Raw genomic sequence first — 21,670 nt, 5'->3', positions numbered from 1 at the left:
TGCCCATGGCACCCCCAAGATAATCCAAGGACACCAAAAAGTCAAAGCTTGGGGATGCCCCGTAAGGCATCCCCTCTTTCGTCCACTTCCATCGGTAATTTACTTGGAGCTATATTTTTATTCACCAACATGATATGTGTTTTGCTTGGAGGGTCTTGTATTATTTGTGTCTTTGTTTGTTAGTATGCCACAATCATCCTTGATGTACACACCTTTTGAGAGAGCCATACATGAATTAAAATTTGATAGAATACTCTATGTGCTTCACTTATATCTTTTGAGCTAGATAATTTTGCTCTTTGTGCTTCACTTATATCTTTTGAGCTAGATAATTTTGCTCTATGTGCTTCACTTATATCTTTTGAGCCAAGTAGTTTTGCTCTATGTGCTTCACTTATATCTTTTGAGCTAGATAATTTTGCTCTATGTGCTTCACTTATATCTTTTGAGCCAAGTAGTTTTGCTCTATGTGCTTCACTTAGATCTTTTAGAGCACGGTGGTGGATATGTTTTAAAGAAACTATTGATCTTTCATGCTTCACTTAAATTAATTTGAGATCTCTTAATAGCATGGTAATTTGCCTAATAATAATATGCTTGGTATTCAAGATTTGTGAAACTTTCTTTTGAGTGTGTTGAATACTAAGAAAAGATTGAAGCATGATAATTGTTTTGAGATATGGAGGTGATAATATTAAAGTCATGCTAGTTGAGTAGTTGTGAATTTAAAGAATACTTGTGTTAAAGTTTGTGATTCCCATAGCATGCACGTATGGTGAACCGTTATGTGATGAAGTCAGAGCATGATTTATTTATTGATTGTCTTCCTTATGAGTGGCGGTCGGGGACGAGCGATGGTGTTTTCCTACCAATCTATCCCCCTAGGAGCATGCACGTAATACTTTGCTTTGATAACTTCTAAATTCTTGCAATAAGTATATGGGTTCTTTATGACTAATGTTGAGTCCATGGATTATACGCACTCTCACCCTTCCACCCTTGCTAGCCTCCCTAATACCGCGCAACTTTCGCCGGTATCATACACCTACCATATACCTTCGTCAAAATAGCCATCATACCTACCTATTATGGCATTTCCATAGCCATTCCGAGATATATTGCCATGCAACTTTCCACCGTTCCGTTTATTATGACACACTCCATCATTGTCATATTGCATATCCCGGTACACCGCCGGATGCATTCACATAGAGTCATATTTTGTTCTAAGTATCGAGTTGTAATTGTTGAGTTAGAAAAATAAAAGTGTGATGATCATCATTATTAGAGCATTGTCCCAGTGAGGAAAGAATGATGGAGACTATGATTCCCCCATAAGTCGGGATGAGACTCCGGACGAAAAATAAATAAAAGAGGCCAAAGAAGCCCAAATAAAAAAATAAAAAAAGAGGCCATAAAAAAAGAGAAAAGGCCCAAATAAAAAAAATGAGAGAAAAAGAGAGAAGGGACAATGTTACTATCCTTTTACCACACTTGTGCTTCAAAGTAGCACCATGATCTTCATAGTAGAGAGTCTCTCATGTTATCACTTTCATATACTAGTGGGAATTTTCATTATAGAACTTGGCTTGTATATTCCAATGATGGGCTTCCTCAAATTGCCCTAGGTCTTCATGAGCAAGAAAGTTGGATGCACACCCACTTAGTTTCTTTTTGAGCTTTCATATACTTATAGCTCTAGTGCATCCGTTGCATGGCAATCCCTACTCACTCACATTGATATCTATTGATGGGCATCTCCATAGCCCGTTGATACGCCTAGTCGATGTGAGACTATCTTCTCCTTTTTGTCGTCTCCACAACCACCATTATATTCCACCTATAGTGCTATATCCATGGCTCACGCTCATGTATTGCGTGAAGATTGAAAAAGTTTTGAAAAAGTTAGAGTATGAAACAATTGCTTGGCTTGTCATCGGGGTTGTGCATGATTTAAATACTTTGTGTGGGGAAGATCGAACATAGCCAGACTATATGATTTTGTAGGGATAACTTTCTTTGGCCATGTTATTTTGAGAAGACATAATTGCTTTGTTAGTATGCTTGAAGTATTATTATTTTCTATGTCAATATAAACTTTTGTCTTGAATCTTTTTAATCTGAATATTCATACCACAATTAAGAATATTTACATTGAAATTATGCCAACTAGCACTCCGCATCAAAAAATTCTATTTTTATCATTTACCTACTCGAGGACGAGCAGGAATTAAGATTGGGGATGCTTGATACATCTCCAACGTATCTATAATTTTTGATTGCTCCATGCTATATTATCTACTGTTTTGGACTATATTGGGCTTTATTTTCCACTTTTATATTATTTTTGGGACTAACCTATTAACCGGAGGCCCAACCCAGAATTGCTGTTTTTTGCCTATTTCAGTGTTTCAGATAAACGGAATATCAAACGGAGTCCAAACGGAATAAAATCTTCGGGAACGTGATTTTCTCACCGAACGTGATCCAAGAGACTTGGACCCTACTGCAAGGAAGCAAAGAGGTGGTCACGAGGGTGGGGGGCGCCCCCCCAGGGCGTGCCCCCTGCCTCGTGGGCCCCTCGGTGGTCCACCGACGTACTCCTTCCTCCTATATATACACACGTACCCCCAAACGATCAGAACGGGAGCCAAAAACCTAATCCCACCGCCGCAACTTTCTGTATCCACGAGATCCCATCTTGGGGCCTGTTCTGGAGCTCCGCCGGAAGAGGGCCGTCATCAAAGAGGGCTTCTACATCATCATAGCCTCTCCGATGAAGTGTGAGTAGTTTACCTCAGACCTTCGGGTCGATAGTTAGTAGCTATATGGCTTCTTCTCTCTCTCTTTGAATCTCAATACAAAGTCCCCCCTCTCTTGTGGAGATCTATTCGATGTAATCTTCTTTTTGCGGTGTGTTTGTTGAGATCGATGAATTGTGGGTTTATGATCAAGTCTATCTATGAATAATATTTGAATCTTCTCTGAATTCTTTTATCCATGATTGGTTATCTTTGCAAGTCTCTTTGAATTATCCGTTTGGTTTGGCCAACTAGATTGGTAGTTCTTGCCATGGGAGAAGTGCTTAGCTTTGGGTTCAATCTTGCGGTGTCCTTACCCAGTGACAGAAGGGGCAGCAAGGCACGTATTGTATTGTTGCCATCGAGGATAACAAGATGGGATTTATTTCATATTGCATGAATTTATCTCTCTACATCATGTCATCTTGCTTAAGGCGTTACTCTGTTTTTAACTTAATACTCTAGATGCATGCTGGATAGTGGTCGATGAGTGGAGTAATAGTAGTAGATGCAGAATCGTTTCGATCTACTTGTCACGGACATGATGCCTATATACATGATCATGCCTAGATATTCTCATAATTATGCTCAATTCTATCAATTGCTCAACAGTAATTTGTTCACCCACCATAGAATACTTATGCTTTTGAGAGAAGCCACTAGCGAAACCTATGGCCCCCGGGTCTATTCTCATCATATCAATCTCCATCACTTTTATATTGTTTTGCTATTTACTTTGCTTTTACTTTTTACTTTGCATCTTTATATCAAAAATACCAAAAATATTCTATCTATCAGATCTCACTCTCGTAAGTGACCGTGAAGGGCTTGACAACCCCTAATCGCGTTGGTTGCGAGTAGCTATCGCTTTGTGCAAGTATGAGGGACTTGAGTGTGGGCTCCTACTGGATTGATACCTTGGTTCTCAAAAACTGAGGGAAATACTTACGCTACTCTGCTGCATCATCCCTTCCTCTTCGGGGAAAACCAATGCAAGCTCAAGACGTAGCACCACCCACCACCCACTTCATAGCCACTGTCGATGATTTGACCGACATGCTCGACTTCGACTCCGAAGACATCGACGGTATGGACGACGATGTAGGAGACGAACAGGAACCAGCGCCTACAGAGCACTAGACAGCCACCTCATCTCACGATGTATATATGGTGGACACACCCAAAGGAAATGACATCGAGGAACGGGAGGACGCAGCGAAGGATCGTTCCCTCGAAAAGCTGTCAAAGCGGCGGCGCAAGCGCCGCTCCAAACCCCGCCTCGACAGAAACAGCGGTCATACAGACCCAGCCATAGAGCAGGGCGAGGCGGCGGACGACAAACATGGCATCGAGCAACCGATCCGAACAAGGCAATTTGGATAATCAAACTGAACAACCCGTCCCCAGCGAAGATAACAGTCCGGATGACCTCACGCCGGACAAGTTCCTGGAGCAGAAGAACCTCCGTAAAAGGCTCGTCGCCACTGCGCGTAGCCTGAAAAAGGAGAAGTGGAAGCTGAAGACTACCGAAGATGCACTCAGAATCAGATGGAGCAAAGTACTCAACACCGCAGACAAATATGGCGGCAGTCGCCACACAAAGAGCTACCCGAAGCGAAAGCTACTGCCCGAATTTGATGAGGAGGCCTTAGAGCCCCCCCCCCTAATCAAAAAACAAAGCAGCCATCCGGTCGGATAGACGACCTCACGGCCAACATAGAGAGGCAGACGGCGCCACACGCAAGCCAGCACATGATCCACACGAGGACTCACATCAAAGAGATGGCCCAACCAGATCTCTCTACGGGCCAAGAAAGCGCGCTCTTGCAAGCAATGCAACACAACAAATATCCGAACACCACGGCACACCCAAATATAGGGGTGCCGCACACCCCCTATGTTTCACCGACGTGGTGCTGGACCATGAATTTCTAGAGGGATTCAAACCCGTAAACATAGAGGCATACGACGGAACAACAGACCCGGGGGTGTGGATCGAGGATTACATCCTCCATATCCATATGGCTCGAGGAGACGATCTCCACGCCATTAAATACTTACCCCTCAAGCTCAAAGGGCCAGCTCGGCACTAGCTTAAAAGCCTCCCCGAAAACTCCATCGGAAGTTGGGGAGAGCTCGAAGAAGATTTCCGGGCAAATTTTCAAGGGACTTATGTCCGACCACCGGATGCAGACGATTTGAGTCATATAACTCAACAGCCCAGAGAGTCAGCCCAAAAGCTTTGGAACAGGTTTCTTACTAAAAAGAACCAAATAGTCGACTGTCCGGACGCCGAAGCCTTAGCGGCTTTCAAACACAGCGTTCGTGAAGAATGGCTTGCCAGACACCTCGGCCAAGAAAAGCCACGAAAAATGGCAGCATTAAGAAGCCTCATGACCCGCTTTTGCGTGGGCGAGGACAGCTAGTCAGCCTGATGCAGCACCAGTGACCCAAATACATCCGAAGACAGGGATGGAAACGGGAAATCCCTATGCAGTAAAAATAAGCGCTGGAATAAAGAAGACAGCCCGAAGAGCACGGCGGTAAACGCCGGATTCAGTAGCTCTCGGCCAGATTAGCAAAAGCCGCCCTCCAAAGGCAACAGAGACAAACTGTCCAGCCTAAACAAAATTCTGGACCAAACATGTCAGATCCATAGCACCCCTAGTAAACCCGCTAATCATACCCACAGAGCATGTTGGGTCTTCAAGTAGTCCGGCAAGCTCAATGCCGTACACAAGGGGGAGGATACACCAAGCGAAGACGAGGATGAGCCTCTCAAGCAAGACACTGGGGAACAAAAGAAATTTCCACCAGAAGTCAAAACAGTAAACGTGTTACACGTGATCAAGGGGAGAAACAAAGCGGCACTCCCAGAGAAATATGCCCAAGGGCCTATCACCGCGGAGTCCTGCCACTAGTCGTCTCAACCGATCACTTTCGACCATCGGGATTACTCAGCAAGTATTCGGCGTGCAGGATGGGCTGCCTTGGTATTAGACCCAATAATTGACGGATACCTCTTCACACCAGTCCTGATGGACGGTGGCAGCAGTCTAAACCTGATATATCAGGACACAATCCGCAAAATGGGGATAGAGCCAACAAAAATTCGCCATAGAAATACTACCTTTAGAGGAGTAACGCCAGGCTCAGGGGCTCATTGCACGAGCTCCCTGCTACTAGAGGTTATATTCAGCTTCCCTGATAACTTCCGTAGCGAAAATTTAACCTTCCACATTGCTCCATTCCAAAGTGGCTATCAAGCACTACTCGGGGGCGAAGCTTTCGCTCGTTTCAACGCAATACTGCATTACGCTTCCCTCACACTTAAGATGCCCGGTCCACGTGGCATCATTACAATAAGTGGAAATATTGAGCAATCCTTGCGCGCCGAAGAGAGTGCGACTGCCTTGGCAGCCGCACACTAAAACGGCCTCACAAACTAAAGCATTTGATAGGTCGTCAAGACCACGGACACGGTCAGACGAGTCCAGCGCAGCTATATGAAAACGGCCACACCCCTGTTATAAAAACAAGGGGCTCCACGCACGTAAACAAGTGGCAATTTTCGCTCATCTTGAATTGTACATGGTTTCTTTAATATAACCTACCTTTTTGCACGACAACTTTTCACCTAAGTTCCTCTCTTTTACAGATGACCATCGTGCTACACCCATCCAGGATATGGCACAACGGAGACACAGGCGCAGACGTGCAGCAGGGACCTGTTCCAAGGATTCTTTTTAGATTAAGACCCTGCGTAAACCTTTCTTACTGTCTCTTGTTGATACACATCCCTCGGATTCTCAGTACTATTGAGAAGGATGCCGACGTCTTGGCATGTGGCCACGTCAGAATAATGCACGTACCTGGACACCAGGGCACTGTTTAGGCCCGGTTTACACCATAAAGACCGAATACCTTAGGGAGTATTCGGCGTCGCGAGTTTGGCCTAATATGCATCAGCTCTGAATCATGTCTTTGGTCAAATGTTGGGTTTGCCTGGCTCCTGTGTTTTGCTGCCTTACGTTCCGCTCTATCGGCTAAGGCGACACCAGGAGAACTACTGCGATTGTGCCCTGGTTCATCCGGACAAGCACCTCAGTAGAGAAAGCCGAAAACTGACTGTCATGATATAGCGTGAGACTGGTCAACCACTCGATGACCTATAGGAATCTTCGAGATTCCTCCGCCTAAACGAAGGGCCGTTTCCCGGCTAGGCATGTACGCACCCTGAATTCGGACAAGTGCGGAGCCACCAGGGGCTATATAGTAGCCCCACTGTCAAACTCCTCTGGCTAAGTGAAAGTGTTAAAGCATTATAGTCCGGTTGCCTAGTTCGTTGCGCTATCACCTCCTTAATAGGACCAAGACGTTGGATTAAGTGTGAAAATACGTCTTCTACGAACACCCCCGCATTATATGCGTGGGGGCTGAAGCCGACGACTGCAATCTTTCAGGTTATATACATATATATGTAAATGGCCGCACAGGAGGCATCATATTACTTTTGGGCAAAAGTATAAATACAACCTTGATAAATTCAATAAAACATTGTTTTTACAATGGGAATACATGTCACTCAAACATAATATTCTTCGAGCACTGGGCCTCTATCGAACGAGCGCCTTCAAGAACTTCTTCAAAATAGTGCTCGACAGCCACTCGGCCTATGGCCGAACCCTGCGCCGCAACAGTGGTGGCATCCATCTCCGCCCAGTATGTCTTGACACGGGCAAGGGCCATCCGCGAGCCTTATATGCATGCCGACCTCTTCATCACATTAATGCGTGGCACCGCATCAAGGAACTGCTGCACCAAGCTAAATTAACTGTTCGGCTTTGTCCTTTCTGGCCACAGATGATCTACAACAGACCTCATGGCGAGTCCGGACAATCTATTCAGCTCGGCCCATTCGGCAAGCGGATCAGTCAATGGAAGCGGGCGCTCTGGAATGTTAAATTGCAACCAAAACAGTTTGTCCACTTCACGATCTGTTTGATCTCAGAAGTATTCGGCCGCATCGACAGCGCTCGCCGCCAAGTCCAGATATGCGTCTGCCGAACTCCACAGCCGATCCAGAGGGGCATACCGAGGATCTCCAAACTTCCTCCGCAGCATAAAGGGCTTCCCAGCCACAATATCCCCAGCTTCACACAGTTCCTCCTTCTTTGCTCTCATTGCAGAGCGGGTGTCTTTGGTCACCATCATGGCCTTTTCCAGGCCATCGCCTTCGCCCGGTTTTCTTCTTCAAGAAGCTGGCAGCGGTCGGCAGTGTCTTCCAACTTTACAGTCATCTTGGCCATTTTTTCTTTGGTCTCACTATGCGCGGCCTTCTCGTCTCTTAACTCTTCGGCCGCCTTCAAAGCGGCCGCATTATTACTCCTTGCTTGTTCCTTGGCTCGGGCAAGCTCCGCCCGAAGGGTCTCCACGGTGGCAGCTCCATCTGCAGTCACAACATATTAAAGATACTGGCATCACGCTGCTCTTACTATGTGACATTCACCAGAAAAATCACCTACCATGTGCCTCGTTGAGCCGCTTGTTAACAAGCTCGATGTCGACATCCGCCGCATCCAGTTGTCGCTTTAGTTCGGCAAACCCATAAGTCCGGCTAGCCACCGGAGCTTCAGCCACCTGCACATGAAGGCGGTCTGGTTATTACCCGGGACTACGATCCTCTATTTGCCGCCGTTCTCAACGACAACCAGAGTCTCAGGGGCTACTATCTACACAGGGCACACCTAAAAATGTGCGGTACTATCACAAATGTATATCATTTCACGTACCTCAAAACCCGTTAGTAGACTCATAAAGCTTCATGCAACCCACTTTCGGCGGACGAAATCCTTTTAATCACCGTACCTGTCAATGTACGGTGTTCTTCTGAAATAGTTGCTCGCTCTAGCAAATCCCTCAGTGCGTCCGACCGCATACCAGACGGTGCCAGATTCTTTTGGTTGCTCTCTTCAAGAGCCGGATACTGGGGACTTCGGGCGACCATAGGATTATCTTCTGGCCTCACCTGATCCGGCGAGGCCCTCCGTGATGACACTTCAAGGTCTCCCGCTTCTTGAGCGGGGGAGTCCGGGGGAGGCGTTTCGCTCTCCATCATCTCCGGAAGAAGATCCCCTGAAGACGAGCTCTGTTGAGAAGGGCTAAGATCCGAACTGCAAGATAAATGCTTCGGTTATTTTCCTCAGAGGTAAGGTAGTATATCTTCACTATTAAAGTACTTTTTGATTACTTACAGCTCGTTAGAGGGCTGATCTCCGCGCGGACTTTGTGCGGCAAGAGCACCCTCCAAGGCAGGACCCTCTGGTGGAGATTTCTACTCCCGTTTGGAAACCTTGGTTTCCGGATCTTCAGAGGTAGTCCTCTTCCTTCCCTGGGGTGAGAGAATGTCAGATTCCTCCCCTTGGTTATCCTCCCTCATGGAGGCGCTCGTTCCCTCGGTCGGAATAGGTAGCGGTGGAGGCCCGCTTTCTCCCTCTTTATTCCCCCCTTCATCTTCCTTTGAGGGCATCGGGCAAGGTGCTGGCTTGAGCATCTTCTCCAGCACCAGATTGTCCAAGCCTTCAGGAAGGGGGGCCGAACACCGGATCATCTTCGCCTTTGTTATCCAGTCCTGGTCAAAAAGCGATTCTTCAGAATGACGTCATGATAAATGAAAGACAGTGTGTTCGGCTAGAGAATTACTTACTTGGGCCGCGGTGCGGTTGCTGCTCAGGCCCACGTCCTTAGTAGTGTCCGGACACTCTATTTGAGGTCCGAAGAATGATTTATACATCTCCTCGCGCGTCAGGCCGGGGAAATTCTGAATAGTACGCGGTCCTTCTGGGTTGAACTCCCACATGCGAAGGGGCCGGCGTTTGCAAGGCTGGACTTGACGAACCAGCATGACTTGAACTACCATAACCAAACTAAAATCTCCCTCGAAGAGATCCCGGATGCGGCTCTGCAGTATAGGCACATCCTTGGCTAGACCCCAGCTCAGCCCCCTGCTGATCCATGACATCAGTTGTGGTGGAGGGCCCGAGCGAAAGGCGGGGGAAGCTACCCACTTGGCACTTTTGGGAGCGTGACGTAGAACCACTCCCATTGCCATAATCCGGACACCTCTAGAAAGGAACCTTTTGGCCACGGAGCTCTAGCAATCTTGCTTATTAATGCACCCTCGCACGCTGCATACTGCCCCTCGACCGTCTTCGGCTTCACATCAAAGGTCTTGAGCCACAGGCCGAAGTGAGCGGCAATGCGGAGGAAGGCCTCACATATGACAATAAATGTCGAGAAGTGGAGAAAGGAATCCGGGGCTAGATCGTGGAAATCAAGCCCGTAATAGAACATCAAACCCCTAACGAAAGGATCCAGAGTAAGGCCTAGTCCTCGAAGGAAGTGGGAGATGAACATGATGTCTTCATTAGGTTCAGGAGTAGGGATGACCTGCCCTCGGGTGGGCAGCCTATGCAAAATTTCGGCGGTCAGGTATCTGGCCTCCCTCAACTTCTTGATGACCTCCTCCGTGACGGAGGAAGGCATCCACCGGCCTTGAAGGCTGGATCCGAACATGATTCAAGGTCTGAAGCACCTGACCTGTGCTTTGGGTGTTAGAACTCGAGGCGAGGGAAGGATTCGATTGAGCACGAGAGGGAAAAAAGTAAAAGCCTTGTCCTTTATAAAGAGGGCGAATATCAAGCATCCTCCTCGTGGCCGTTTGGGACTTGCCTAAAATCTAGGAGTCCTAGACACGGTTGGGTTACCCATGCCCGTATTGATGAAAATCCCCGGATAAGGGGAACACAATCTCTGCTTTGACAAGACGTGTCAAGAAACTGCCTCGCGTTATGAGCGGGGCTAGTCAAAGGAAACGATTCGAATAATCACCGGGCTATGGCATAATGTTATGTTGCCAAAACGTGTCAGCAGATTAGATATGTGGAAATATTATTCTCTCTACGGTGGTATGTGGAACTTATTTTGCAGGGTCGGACACTATCCTTGTATTCAAATTCTTCCGTGGTGTATTCGGAGGAGGAACCCACCTTGCAATGCCGAAGACAACACTACGCACCGGACTCATCGTCATTGAAGCCTGGTTCAGGGGCTACTGAGGGAGTCATGGATTAGGGGGTATCCAGATAGCCGGACTATAACCTTTGGCCGGACTGTTGGACTATGAAGATACAAGATTGAAGACTTCGACCCGTGTCCGGATGGGACTCTCCTTGGCGTGGAAGGCAAGCTTGGCAATACGGATATGTAGATCTCCTTCCTTGTAACCGACTTTGTGTAACCCTAGCCCCCTTCGGTGTCTATATAAACCGGAGGGTTTAGTCCGTAGGACACAATAACAGACAATCATACCATAGGCTAGCTTCTAGGGTTTAGCCCTTCGATCTCGTGGTAGATCAACTCTTGTAATACTCATATCATCAAGAATAAATCAAGCAGGACATAGGGTTTTACCTCCATCAAGAGGGCCCGAACCTGGGTAAAACATCGTGTTCCCTGCCTCCTGTTACCATCCGTCTTAGATGCACAGTTCGGGACCCCCTACCCGAGGTCCGCTGGTTTTGACACCGACAACGGGCATTTAACTTATGGGAGTTCGACCCGGCCCAGCACCAGACTCTACGCGAGCTCTTCGACACGACACATAAGGACGTCTGGAAGGTGCTGTTCAAGGGCGCCGAGGTCCCCCTTCTCTTACCGAGGACCGCGGGCTAAGCGTGAAGCGCCCGGCGAATCTGGTAAGTTCTGTACATCTGGTAGGGTATTTATTTCCCATAGCTTAACCATGTGCGGGGTCTGAGCTCCCATGCCTTTGACAGGACTGGGTGGAGACATCGGAGCAGATTAACTATCCGACCGCTCTGCCCGAAGACCCTGCAGACGCTCTCCCGACGGAGATGCGGACTCCGACTCCTTATGAGGTGCCAGAGAAGACCAAGAAGAAGGCCACGAGAACCCGAAAGAGTTCCCGGCGCCAGGTGGTATCGGACACATCGTCCGATAACTCCGAGACACACTCCTCCCGTGAAAACGAGGAGGAGGAAGATGAAGATTCTCCCCTCCAGCCGGGGGAGACAAGAAAAGGAAGGCCGCCCCAACCGGGGAGGCCGAAGGGTCCAAGAAGGGAAGGACTCTCCTTCCGGCCTGTTCCATCACCGGTGCCGACGACGAAGACGAGTGGCTACTCAGGGCCAAGCCCCTGGCGAAGTCGTAAGTATTCGGATACCAGAGTAACTCATAGCATACTTTTGTTGCACGGCTTCTCCTAACGTCGAATATGATTATGCAGTCTGCCCCGAGCCCGTATCGACGTATCCTCGTCGGACGGTTCCTTGGACTCGTCGGATATGAATAGTGATACACTTCCAACCGCCTCCTCTCCTTGCCCTACGGACAATGTGGAGGTATTGTCTCAAGGGGCACCCAGCCGGGGGGAGATAGTCCCGGAGGCGCCTCAAGGCGACCTTCCGGATTCCAGGAGCAAAGGGAGCAAGACTCCAAAGGGCTCCAAGTTCGGCCCTCAGTCGAACACCGCGCCGGAACCTCCAGTGGTTCTAGACTCTGGCAGGCGGCCCCCTTCCAAGAGGGGCAAGCCACCCGTGCCGGTGACCTTTGTCCATCTAGAGGCACCGGACAACCTGTTGGGAGCGCTTCACAGCGCTTCCATCGATGAAGAGCACCGCACTATTATGAGTGCGGTGATCAAGAAGGTTCAGTCTGCCAAGAGCGGACTGACTGAAGCCTGTGCAGCCTTCTAATAGGCTTTGAGGTAAGTATTTAAAATATAGGAAAATATTACCGCATAGACAGTAGCCCCTGATGCTCTGTTTGGTGTTCACAAAGAAAAGCCGAATAGAGGATCAAATAATATTTGCAGGAGTCTAATATAAGTATGCCTGTATGCGTATGCAGGCTTCGCTGCTGACCTCTGTCGCACTGACTGCGGAGGTCGCCGCACTGAAGCAGAACCTCGAGCGGTCCGAGAAAGAGCTCGGCCTTGCCAAGAGGCAGCTCGAGGAGAACAAAGGTAAGTAATACTTTGTCTATATATATAAATATAAAATGTGGTTGCAAAATGACAGGATCATCATGGATGTGCCAGGGCCACGACCGAAGTGGCGACCCTGAAGCAAGCGCTGTCCGAGGCTGAAAACAAAGCGGCCAAGGAGCGCACCGAGCGGGAGAAACAAGAGGCACGGGTGGGCGAGGTGCAGCAAGAGCTCCAGGCTCTCGTGAAGAAACACGAGACTTTGGAGCTTGACTCGAAGACGCGAGAGTCCCAGCTTGCCGCGGCCCTCAAGAGAACAAAGCATGCCAAGGCTGAAGCCCAAAAGGCCCTACAGGAAATTGAGGCAATGAGAAGATAGCGGCGGGTAAGGCATTCATTATGCAAAGCAAGCATGTGAAAGCAAATTACTTATTACTTATCCGAGTCCGGAGCTCTCCAGGAGCATTCGCAGATTTTCCCTGCAGCGTGTCAGATGCCGCAAAGTACTACCAGGCCGAGGAGGGAAGCTTGACGGAGAAGTTATTCTGGTCTCAGTATACTGGGACCGAACACCCGATGCCTATGAGCGACCAGCTGAAGCAACTGGTCGAGCTGCACAAGGCGGCCGAACAGGCCATGAGGGGCCTTATAGTCCGGATGTGGCCTGGCGACTCCCTTCCCAACAGCTACTTTGGCCTGGTGAGGCGGCTTGTGGATGCCTGCCCACGGCTGGAAGTCATAAAGCGGTCCGTCTGCATCGAAGGTGCACACCGGGCTTTTGCCCGTGCGAAGGTGCACTGGGACAAGATGGACGCCGAGAAGCTGGTGAAGGAGGGGCCGCCGCAGGGCAAGGAGCATCGCCACCCTGTAATGTATTATGAGGGTGTCCTGAAGGGTGCCCGTCTTGTGGCGGACGAGTGTGCGAAGGATGTAATTTTTGAATGAACTTGCTCGTGTGATCCTATATTATGAAAACTTGTTCATGTGCACTATGCAACGCTTGTTTGAATTTAAAATATTACCTTCTGTGTGGCTGTTTATCAAATCTGAGAGATGGCCAGTCATCGGCTTCTGCCCCCATGCCACGAGTGCTGGGGTGTTCGGGATAAATCTGAGCAATCTTTTTCCCATTGTTGGGTCCTTCGAGGGAGGTGCTCAGCACAACGAACAAGGCAATTGGACTATAATGCTTTATCACTCTCACTTAGCCATAGAAGTCTACAATTTTAAATTTTGGCGAAGCCCCTAGTATTCGGAAGGCCGAATTCGGGGTGCTATACACGCCTTAAGCCGGACAAAGCCGACTCCTCGCTCTAAGCGGCATATGTCTTTAGGGACTCCAGACCTCTCGAACAGCGACCAGCTCTCGCCTTATCATGACAGTCAGTTTTAGCTTTCTCTACTGAGGTGCTCGCCCAGATGAACCGGGGCACAATCGCAGTAGTTCTCCCAGTGCTACGTTAGCCGATATAGCGGAACGTAAGGTACCAAAACATGGGAGCCGGGCAAACCCAACTATAAGTTCGGGGTGCCGCACTGTCGAAAGTTTTCAGACTTCTAACGCCGTATTATGGGGTATGCTTAAGCCCCTGGCGTATTGGCCGTACCAGAGTGTACGGGTGCTGAATGTCATGAATGAACATATATATAAAAAAGAATAGAGAATGCGGTAATAGTCTAGTGCTATGCATTGTTTACTCAAAAAGGTGCGTCGAAGCAGAATGATACAAGTAGTGCGATAAGCAAAAAGTAGGACTATTTGACATGGCCCCTCCAAGGGCAAGCTGAGGAATGGTATTTAAAGCAGGTATTTCACTCGTTATCAGAGACCACCTGGGAATTCCATGATGCGACGTAGCTTTCTGCCTCCTTGGTTGTTGTATCGTGTGTCCGGCAATCGTACTGCAGGACGGGGTTTCCAGAGAGTAAAGTCCTGAAAGAGAGAAAAAATAATAAGGCGGGAAGCCCCTAGTGCGGTTGAGCCGCGTTTTGGGGCGTGCCGTAGTCGTGCCCCCCATCTATGCCCATGGTATTTTCAATGCGTAATTATGTGCGCGTGGCACGGGTTTCGCCGTTTGGCGGGGAGTAGGGTGGGGGCCGCATTGCTATGCGAGCTTGGAGCATGCCAGGCGGTCTTGTTGCAGATTACTCCGGGCGCGCTTGACGGTGTCTGGGCGTTTAATCACTGAACTGGTGGATTGCCTGAAGAGGCTGCTTTGTGCTTCTGCTGCGAGGGCTGCAGTGTGCTCCTCCTTGCGGAGAGAGCGCTCTGTGTTTCCATTGACTGTGATGACCCCCCGAGGTCCTGGCATCTTGAGCTTGAGGTATGCATAATGCGGTACCGCATTGAATCTCGCAAATGTGGTTTGCCCGACCAGTGCATGATAGCCACTACGGAACGAGACTATATCGATGATTAACTCCTCGCTTCAGAAGTTATCCGGGGATCCGAAGATCACTTACAGTGTGACTGAGCCTGTGCAATGGGCCTCTACACCTGGTATGACGCCTTTGAAGGTCGTTTTTGTGGGCTTGATCCTTGAGGGGTGAGGGAGTCCTGGATTAGGGGGTGTCCGGATGGCCGGACTATACCTTCAGCCGGACTCCTGGACTATGAAGATACAAGATTGAAGACTTCGTCCCGTGTCCGGAAGGGACTTTCCTTGGCGTGGAAGGCAAGCTTGGCGATACGGATATGTAGATCTCCTACCATTGTAACCGACTTTGTGTAACCCTAACCCTCTCCGGTGTCTATATAAACCGGAGGGTTTTAGTCCGTAGGACAACATATAGAACAACAATCATACCATAGGCTAGCTTCTAGGGTTTAGCCCCTCCGATGTCATGGTAGATCTACTCTTGTACTACCCATATCATCAATATTAATCAAGCAGGACGTAGGGTTTTACCTCCATCAAGAGGGCCTGAACCTGGGTAAAACTTCGTGTCCCTTGCCTCCTGTTACCATCCGTCCTAGACGCACAGTTCGGGACCCCCTACCCGAGATCTGCCGGTTTTGACACCGACATTGGTGCTTTCATTGAGAGTTCCTCTGTGTCATCGCCGTTAGGCTTGATGGCTCCTACGATCGTCAATAGCGATGCAGTCCAGAGAGAGACCTTCCTCCTCGGACAGATCTTCGTCTTCGGCGGCTTCGCACTGCGGGCCAATTCACTTGGCCATCTGGAGCAGATCGAAAGCTATGCCCCTGGCCGTCAGGTCAGATTTGGAAGTTTAAACTACACGGCTGATATCCGTGGGGACTTGATCTTCGACGGATTCGAGCCACTGCCGAGCGCGCCGCACTGTCACGACGAGCATGTTCTAGCTCTGCCGCCGAACAGTGGCCTGGAGGCCGCACCCGCATCGGCTTCGACCCTTAATTCAGAGCCAACTACGCCGATCGAGGATGGGTGGTTGGACGCCGCCTCGGGGGCTGCGATCCCAACGGCGATCGAGCCGGACACCAGCCCCGCACTCCGCGAGACTCGTGACTCTAAGGAGCCGGATTCCTCTCCGGACTCCGAACCCTCCGCGCCCCTGCCGATCGAATCCGATTGGGCGCCGATCATGGAGTTTACTGTCGCGGACATCTTTCAGCACTCGCCTTTCGGCGACATTCTGAAGACACTAAAGTCTCTCTCTTTATCAGGAGAGCCCTGGCTGGACCACGGTCAGCAAGGTTGGGATACGGACGATGAAGAAATTCAAAGCCCACCCACCACCCACTTTGTAGCCACTGTCGATGATTTAATCGACATGCTCGACTTCGACTCCGAAGACATCGACGGTATGGACACCGATGCAGGAGACGATGAAGAACCAGCGCCTATTGGGCCCTGGAAAGCCACCTCGTCGTATGACATATACATGGTGGACACCCCAAAAGAAGGAGATGGCGATGGAACAACGGAGGATGACCCCTCCAAGAAACAGCCTAAGCACCGGCGTCAGCGGCGCCGCTCAAAATCCTGCCAAAGCAAATACGGTGATTCCAGCATGGGAGATAATAATACTCCGGAGAGTGCCGAAGAAAACCCCCCTCCAGCAAGATTCAGCACAGGAGGACAGAGAAGCCAGCCCTCATGAGAGAGCGGCAGACAGAGAGGTCGAGGACGAATTATATGCCTCCCTCCGAAGACGAGGCAAGCCTCGACGATGATGAATTCGTTGTTCTAGAGGATCCCGTCGAGCAAGAGCGTTTTCAACGCAGGCTTATGGCCACGGCAAGAAGCCTAAAAAAACAGCAACAACTTAGAGCTGATCAAGATTTGCTAGTCGAAAGATGGACTGAAGTCCTTGCGGCCGAAGAGCATAAACTCGGAACGCCCCTCCAAGAGTTACCCAAAGTGCAGGTTGCTACCCCAATTAGAGGAGGAAGCACTTAAACCTACATCACCATCACTTGATACGGTCGACCGGCCACCTCATCGCCGACAGAGAGGCCTCTTGGCCCTCCACTCAAGCCGCACCCCGTACCAAGGCACGGGAAAATGCGCCAGACCTACGAGATATGTTGGAGGACAAGGCAAGGCAAACAAGATCGATCTACGGATTGCGTGGGCGCCCCACGACTCGAGACGGCAACCGTCACGCCGGACACAAATCCGGTAGGGCCGAGCACAGTAGACAAAGCTCATTGGAGCTACGTCGTGATATAGCCCAGTACAGAGGCGCCACACACCCACTATGCTTCACAGACGAAGTAATGGATCATCATATCCCCGAGGGTTTCAAACCCGTAAACATCGAATCATATGATGGCACAACAGATCCTGCGGTATGGATCGAGGATTATCTCCTTCATATCCACATGACACGCGGTGATGATCTCCACACTATCAAATACCTCCCACTCAAGCTTAAAGGACCAGCTCGGCATTGGCTTAACAACTTGCCAGCAGGATCAATCGGTTGTTGGGAGGACCTGGAAGCCACATACCTCGACAATTTCCAGGGCACTTATGTGCGACCACCAGACGCCGATGACCTAAGCCACGTAATTCAGCAGCCAGAGGAATCGGCCAGGCAATTCTGGACACGGTTCCTAACAAAGAAAAATCAAATAGTCGACTGTCCGGAGGCAGAGGCCCTAGCAGTCTTCAAGCACAATATCCATGATGAGTGGCTTGCCAACGAGTGCCTTGCCCGGCACCTTGGATAGGAAAAGCCGAAATCTATGGCAGCACTCACGACACTCATGACCCACTTTTGCACGGGAGAAGACAACTCGCTTGCTCGTAGCAACAATATGACCAAGAACCCTGGTAATTCGGATACCAGGGACAGTAGTGACAGGTCGCGTCGCAACAAGCAGAAGCGCCGCATAAATGGCGACAATGCTGAGGATACGGCAGTTAATGCCAGATTCAGAGGCTATAAATCCGGTCAGCGGAAAAAGCCATTCAAAAGAAATCCTAGGGGCCCGTCTAGTTTGGACCGAATACTCGACCATTTGTGCCAGATACATGGCACCCCCGAAAAGCTGGCCAATCACACCAACAGGGATTGTTGTGTGTTCAAGCAGGCAGGCAAGTTAAATGCCGAAAATAAAGACACGGGGCTGCATAGCGATGACGACGAAGAGCCCCGGCCGCCGAACAATAGTGGACAGAAGGGTTTTCCCCCACAAGTACGGACGGTGAACATGATATACGCAACCCACATCCCCAAGAGGGAGCAGAAGCGCGCGTTAAGGGACATATACGCAGTAGAGCCAGTCGCCCCAAAGTTCAACCCATGGTCCTCCTGCCCGATCACCTTTGATCGAAGGGACCATCCCACTAGCACCCGTCATGGAGGATTCGCCGCATTGGTTCTAGACCCAATCATTGACGGATTTCATCTCACTAGAGTCCTTATGGACGGCGGTAGCAGCCTGAACCTGCTTTACCAGGATACAGTGCGGAAAATGGGCATAGATCCCTCAAGGATTAAGCCCACCAAAATGACCTTTAAAGGCGTAATACCATGTGTATAGGCCAACTGTACAAGCTCAGTCACACTTGAAGTGGTCTTCGGATCTCCGGATAATTTACGAAGCAAGGAGTTAATCTTCGACATAGTCCCATTCCGTAGTGGCTATCACGCACTGCTCGGGCGAACCACATTCGCCAAGTTCAATGCGGTACCGCACTACGCATACCTTAAGCTCAAGATGCCAGGCCCTCGAGGAGTAATTACGGTCAATGGGAACACCGAACGCTCTCTCTGAACGGAGGAGCACACGGCGGCCCTTGCAGCGGAAGTACTAAGCGGCCTCTCTAGGCAGTTCTCCAGTCCGGCCATTAAACATCCGGACACCGTCAAGCGCGCCCGGAGTAACCTACAACAAGACCGCCTGGCACATTCCGAGCAGGCGTAGCAATGCGGCCCCAACCCGAGCCCTCGCAAAAATGCGACACCAGTACTTCGCGTACATAACTATGCTCTAGAAATACCATGGGTACAGGGGGAGGGGCACCATCACGGCACGCCCGAAACACGGCTTAAACCGCACCAGGGGCTGCCAATTTTTTAATTTTCTCTTACTTTCAGGACTCCACTCTTCGGAAGGCCTGTTCGGCAGTTCAATTGCCGCACAAACGATGCAAGAACCAGGGAAGCAGACAAGCCATGCTGCATTACGGAACTCCCAGGTGGTCTCTATCACGAGCAGTATACCTGTTTCGCATACCATTCCGCAGCCTGCCCCTGGAACGGACATGTTAAATAGTCCAACCTTTTGCTTATCGCATTATTTGTATCGTTCTGCTTTGATCGCAGCCCTTTTTAATAAACAATGCATAGCTTTTGTCTCTCTTTGCATTACTCTTTTTTTACAAATATATGTTCCTTAACGACATGTTGCACCCGTACACTTTGGTACGGCCAAAATACGCCAGGGGCTTTAGTACCCCTCAATATGGTGTGAGAAGTCCGAACACTTTAACAAGTGCGGCACCCCGAACTTATAGCATTATATGCATCGGCTCCGAATCATGTCTTGGGTCAATAGTTGGGTTTGCCCGGCTCCTATGTTTTGGTGCCTTATGTTCCGCTGTGTCGGCTAAGGTAGCACTAGGAGAACTACTGCGATTGTGCCCCAGTTGAGCTGGGTCGAGCACCTCAGTAGAGAAAGCTAAAACTGACTGTCATGATGAAGCGAGAGCTGGTCGCTGTTCGAGAGGTTTTTCGAGTCCCTAAAGACTTATGCCGCTTAGAGCGAGGAGTCGGCTCTGTCCGGCCAAGGCGTGGATAGCGCCCCGAACTCGGTCTTCCGAATACCAGGGGCTTCACCGAAATTTAAAATTATAGAATTCTATGGCTAAGTGAGAGTGTTCACGCATTATAGTCCGATTGCCTTGTTCGTTGTGCTGAGCGCCTCCCTCGAAGGACCCAAACATGGGAAAAAGAGCGCTCAGGTTTATCCCCGAACACCCCAGCACTAGCGGCACGGGGGCAGAAGCCGACGACTCGCCATCTCTCAGAATTGATAAACAGCCGCACAGAAGGTAATATTTTAAATTCCAGCAGCATTGCTTAGCGCATATGAACAAGTTTTCAGCGCACAGGACAAAACGAGCGAGTTTTACTCAAAAATTACATCCCTGGAACATTCATCCGCCACAAGGCGGGCACCCTTCAGAACATCCGTATAATAATTCTCGGGCTTGCGATGCTCTTTCCCCGGCGGTGGCCCGTCCTTCACAAGCTTCTCAGCATCCAGCTTGCCCCAGTGCACCTTAGCACGGGCAAGGGCCCTACGGGCACCTTCAATGCAGACGGAGCGCTTGATGACTTCGAGCCTTGGACAGGCCCCCACCAGCCGCCGCACCAGCCCGAAATAGCTCCCAGGCAGAGCCTCTCCAGGCCATAGCCGAACTATGAGGCCCTTCATGGCCTGTTCGGCCGCCTTGTGGAGCTCGACCAGTTGCTTCAGCTGGTCGCTCAGGGGCACGGGGTGTCTGGCCTCAGCATACTGAGACCAGAACACCTTCTCTGTCGAGCTGCCCTCCTCGGCTCGATAGAATACGGCGGCATCGGACACGCTACGGGGAAGATCTGCGAACGCTCCTCGAGAGCTCCGGATTCGGGTAATTAACAAGTAAGTCACGTTTATGTGTTTGCTTTGCATAAATAATGCCTTACCCGTCGCTATCTTTTTCACCTCATCCAACTCCTAGAGGGTCTTCTGGGATTCAGCCTTGGCAGACTTGGCATTTTCAATAGCCATCGCGAGCTCGGACGCTCGCGTCTTTGAGTCAAGCTCCAAACTCTCATGTTTTTTCATGAGAGCCTGGAGCTCTTGCCGCACCTTGCCAACCTGGGCCTCATACTTCTCTCGCTCGGTGCGCTCCGTGGCCACCCTCTTCTCGGCCTCGGACAACGCTTGCTTAAGGGTTGCCACCTCAGACGTGGCCCCTACAATAGCCACGATAATCCTGTCATTTTTTGCAATTGCACTTTTTTATATATATTTAAAACAAGGTATTTCTTACCTTCCTTGTCCTCGAGGTGCTTCTTGGCACGCCCGAGCTTTTGCTTGGACTGCTCGAGGTTCTGCTTTAGCGTGTCCACTTCCGCAGTCTGTGCGGCGGACGCCAGCAGAGAAGCCTGCATACGCATATTGACTCCTTTTTGTTAGACTCCTGCGAATTTTATTTGATCCTCTATTCGGCTTTTCTTCCCGAACGCCAAACAGAGCATCAGGGGCTACTGTCTATGCGGTAATATTATTTACACATTCTTTACTTACCTCAAAGCCTGTTAAAAGGCTAGCACAAGCTTCAGTCAGTCCGCTCTTGGCGGACTGAACCTTCTGGACCACCGCACTCATAATGGTGCAGTGCTCCTCGTCGATGGAGGCGCCTTTGAGCACCTC

Source organism: Triticum aestivum, chromosome 5A (assembly GCF_018294505.1).
Source record: "Triticum aestivum cultivar Chinese Spring chromosome 5A, IWGSC CS RefSeq v2.1, whole genome shotgun sequence".
NCBI lineage: Eukaryota > Viridiplantae > Streptophyta > Magnoliopsida > Poales > Poaceae > Triticum > Triticum aestivum.
Note: the sequence above shows the minus strand (reverse complement) of the source record.